General features: G+C 39.9%; 1 non-coding gene across 1 annotated transcript; it reads left to right on the top strand.

The window, feature by feature from the left end:
• Positions 1-3,895: 3,895 nt before the first annotated feature.
• Positions 3,896-4,002, top strand: LOC116282111 (U6 spliceosomal RNA). The gene has a single exon (XR_004191588.1). It is a non-coding gene; the product is annotated as a U6 spliceosomal RNA (small nuclear RNA).
• Positions 4,003-4,844: the final 842 nt, after the last annotated feature.

Genomic DNA, 4,844 nt, shown 5'->3' with positions numbered 1-4,844 from the left:
TCAGCATGGTGTCCAAAAAAAAAGGGGAGAATTGCAACGAGAAACAAACAAAGCTATGGTTTTAAGATTTCCTGGCATAATTCAAAGGAAGATTATGCTAAGCATGGAGGAAAAAATCGTCTCATCAAAGGAGCATCATTAGAATTTTTCACATCATTTAAACCTCTGATTTAAACCAGTAGACTTGTAAAAAAAAAAACTAAAATAATAATAAGACTACCATTCTAAAAGCATACAAGATGTGTCTAAGCAAATGCTTGGGAAGCTGCTGAAGATGTCTTTTAATGGGTCCTTCTCCTCTTCCAACACTGACAGGAACCAATAATTATGGTTTTCTGGATGATTAGCATGAAAAGGGAATAGGCCAGAAAATCTGGACCAAGGATTGTAGCATGTACATGAGGGAAATGGGCAGGAGTCATAATAAGATGATTAGAGGCTGGCAGGTTCAACAAGTATATTTTGAGCCTCTGCTCTGTGCCAGGCCCTGTGCCAAGAACTTACAACACAAAGATTAAAACAAAACAAAACAAAACAAAACAAAAAAAACCTGGTCCCTGGCCTCAGGCTGTTTAGGGTCTACTGGGGGTGACAGCCTGGAACTCCACCAGCTACAGCGTGATGAAAGCATGGGTGCCTTTGACACATACAGGCGGCAACTCGAGTTCAGCTTCCAGCTCTTTGACTCAGTTGGGAAAGTCACTGAACTCTCTGTGCCTCCCTTTTCTGATATAGCAAATGAGGAGAATAGTAATGATTTGAAGTGTGTAAAGGGCCCAGTATGCGCTGACCATTATTGTTGTTATAATAGATGGGACTCCCAGTCTAGTCCCCATTCCCTCACCAACCACCACCAAAGCCAAGGTTGGCGAAAAGCTTGGTGAGCTGTGTTATCAAGGATGGGGCAGTTGGCCACGAGGAGAAGGTGGGAGGCAAAGGAAATAGCATGGGAGAAGCAGAGGCATTAAAGAAACTCAATCACAGGGATGGTGGGTAATGAGATTTGGAGTGGGGAGTAAGAGCCCGTAAGGCAGAGACGTACAAAGGGGTCGGCTCCTAAGGAGTCTTCTTTGTCAGACTAAGGAGCTTGAGTGCTTTTGCTTGTGTATTGGAAGCTGTTGAAGGGTGCTAAGCAGAGGAACAGCACAATTGGATTTGCAATCCAGAACAGAGCTTTGCATGGGAAGAGGCTAGAAGTAAGGTCAGCTAATAGAACTCTGGCAGGATCTTCCTCAAACAAATGACACAAAGTAGGATGGATCAAGAGAGGAAATCAAAAGGTATTTACGATTTCCAGTTCAAGAAGGTGGATTGGATACATGTACTTTTATCTCTGTTCCTTCCTGAAATCCCACGAAAAGAACAGTATATAGTAAATTTTTTAAGTATAGACCCCAAAGTTAAATAGAATAGATAAAGAGTCAATGGCAATAAACTTACGGCAACCTGAAAGCAGACAACTGGCTGGTAATCAACAAGCAAACTAAGGAAACTGGATTCTGGCCTGGCAATGAGCAAAACCAAGAACCACCTGATCTGCACCAGAGAAGCCCCCAGGTCCATGCATGGGCAGCACTGGGTCCTCTGCAAATGAGGGGAAGCAGGGGCTCAAACGGGAAGACTTGGTGCATGTTTATTTATGAAGAAGCTAAAGACCCAACCCCAGGCCAGATGACTGCCTCTCCCCACAGAGTATCACCTCCAGCCTCTGGAGCATTGCCCATAGAAACACAGTGTGAGCCACACACGTAATTTTAAATTTTCTAGTGTCCTCATTAAAAAAAAGAGAGAAACAGTCAAATTAAGTTTGATAATGTAGTTTATTTAACCTAATTTATCCAAAATATTATCATTATTAAAAAATTATTGATGAGCTCTTTTACATTCTTGTATTCAAAATACATTGTGTACTTTACACCTGCAGCACACATCAATTAGAATGCTGGTTTCATTGGAATACTGTGTTTAGATTTCATAAAATCTACAATCTGAAAAGTAGATCCACAAACCCAAGTTTTTCCAAAGTATATAAAAGTCTCCCAATACCAAAAAAGAGTATGCATTTTTTTTAAATGAATTAATTTAAATTACAAATTTAGTTCCTCAGTTCTACTAGCCACATTTCAAGTGCTAACAGCCTCCTGTGGATAGAGGCTGCTCTACAACTCAGGTCTAGGATCTCTGGACTAAAGGAAACCAAGTCCAGCTGAAATCAGGGGCACCATACTAAAAACAAAGGAATTACAAGACTGCTTGTCTGCATACTGGATGTTGAGACTTCCAGCCTTCTTTGAATGGGCTCCTATGATTGCTCTTAAGCCAAACTCATACCCTCCAGGCAGAAGACTGAAGATTCTCTTCCAGGAAATCTGACCAGTCCAAAAGGAAGGTCTAAACCTATGATATCAAGGGGTCCAGCCAAACAGTCTAACAAAATTGCCCTATATTGAGGTCCAAGGTTGGTGAGCCCCAACCATGAACAAACAAGAACCCCCAAACATGTGAGGAACGTCTCTACCCTGGAGACAGACTGAAACAAACGGAGGAAGGCAGCTGGAGGGAAGGAGAACACATGGGAAAAAGAAAACATCCAGATACCTGACAATAACTCTCAAGAAGCATGTGAAGAATTTGAAGCCACTAAATTAAAACAGGATGCTATTAAAAAGTAATTTTCAGAAAACAAAAAACAACAACAACAAAAAAGAGCTCTTGGAAATTAACAGAAATTAACCTGTGAGCAGAAGTAAAAGATTCAATACAAAGGCTGAAAGATAAAACTGAGCAAACCTCCCAGAAAGTACAGCATAAAGATAAGGAGACAGAAAATGAGAAAGAGAAGATTAAAAAAATTAGGGGATTAACTCAGGAGATCCAGTGGCTGAAAAATAGAATTCTACACAGAATGAGGAGAAAATGGTGGGCAGGAAAACTTTTTTTTTTTATTTTTTTCCAGGAAAATATCCTGTAGCTGAAAAAACATGAGCTCCCATAATGAAAGGGCCCATTGCGTACCCAGCACAATGGATAAAAAATAGACTTACTCTAAGGCATAGAAAGGAAATTTTAGAACCCTGGGGCCAAATAAAATACCCTCAAAGTTTGCAGAGAGGGGTGAAAAAAAAAAAGATTACAGATAATGGATCAAAATATGATTGACGTGAAACTTCCCAAAGGTAACTCTGAAATTTAGAAGAAAATTAAGCAAAGCCATCAAAATACTGAGGGAAAATAATTTTTAGCTCAGAATTCTGTACTTACTCAAAATAGAAGATATACGTGAAAAAGTAGAATAAAGTAGAAAAAGTAGAAAATAATTTTTAGCTCAGAATTCTGTACTTACTCAAAATAGAAGATATACGTGAAAAAGTAGAATAAAGTAGAAAAAGTAGAAAAAAACTTATAGACTTAACAAGTTAAAAAAAATTCCCTCCCATGAACCCTTTTTCGGAAAGTTACAAGAGGTTACACTACACCAAAATGAGGAAGTAAATGAACAAAGCAGATGACACGAGGTCTGACAGGAGGCCTGACACAAGTGAGAGATCCAGGGGCTCCTGGGATGCAGGTGAAGGATGCTTGAGTGTGGTTCCTGTGCAGCAGGCAGAGGGCTTGGCAGGCCAGCCTAGAATTGGTCAGAAGCTTCGTGAGCAACTTGAAGAAGACAGTGATGAACTGCCTTTTGTGCTTGAACATATTGAGAGGGGATTCAGACATCTGGGTGAGGGCTTAGGGGTTGAATTCGTCATGAGTACAAAGAAAAGTATGGAGAAAATTTTAATGGAAGATAATTATAAATGGCCACAGGGATCAAAAAGTTGTGTAAGAAAGGACAAGGAACAACTAAGCTGCAAACAAAAATTACAGTCATAATTTTGATCAAACCAAAACTGCCATGCTCACTTCGGGAGCACATATACTAAAACTGGAACAACACAGAGAAGATTAGCATGGCCCCTGCACAAGGACGACATGCAAATTCGTGGAGTGTTCCACATCTTTTTGGGAGTTCAAGATTTGCATATGAACTACTATATATAAAATAGATAAACAACAAGTTTCTTCTGTACAGCACAGGGAACTATATTCAAAATCTTGTAGTAACCTACGATAAAAAAATATGAAAATGAATACATGTATGTATATGTATGACTGAAACACTGTGCTGTACACCAGAAATGGACACATTGTAAACTGGCCATAGTTCAATTCAAAAACAATGAAATTGTCATATGAAGATAAAGAGAGGATGGGGGATTACAGAAGTGTGCGGTGTGTGTATAGGAGGAGATAAGCGTGAAAGAAACCTGAATTCTCACCATAGAGGAAGCAACAGTTGAGACTAAAATTGAACCACCAAGAAGCAGCAGTATAAATTTAAAATTCAGAGCTGGAGGTAAATATCAAAATAACTGAAAAGGAGAGGCCACTTGACACAGTGGACTGACCTGGGGCTGAGGCAGCAGTGGTTTTTCTGTTTGTTTTGTTTTGGTTTTTTTGGTTTAAAACAATAAGGATTTATTCTCTCTTAGTTCTGGAGACCAGAAGTCCACAATTAAGGTATTAGCAGGAGCACATTCCCTACTGGGGCTCCAGGGTGGAATCGCTTCTCGGTCTCTTCCAGCTTCTGGTGCCTGTCGTCATTCCTCCACTTGTAGCTGCCTCGCTCCAATCTCTGCTTCTGTGCAGCAGCGTTTTTAAAAGGACTTGTAGAACTACCTGGCTCTGTAAACCACAGTCACACTGAACTTGTGAAAAAATCAAAACTTTAAACAAGAGAGCTATTCAGACACTAGGCTCAACAGCTTTCTACTTGCAAAGAGAAAAAAGAAAGAGGCAGGTAT

This window comes from Vicugna pacos, chromosome 10 (genome assembly GCF_048564905.1).
Source record: "Vicugna pacos chromosome 10, VicPac4, whole genome shotgun sequence".
NCBI lineage: Eukaryota > Metazoa > Chordata > Mammalia > Artiodactyla > Camelidae > Vicugna > Vicugna pacos.
The sequence above is the reverse complement of the archived record's forward strand: the minus strand, read 5'-3'. Positions and strand labels throughout refer to the sequence as shown.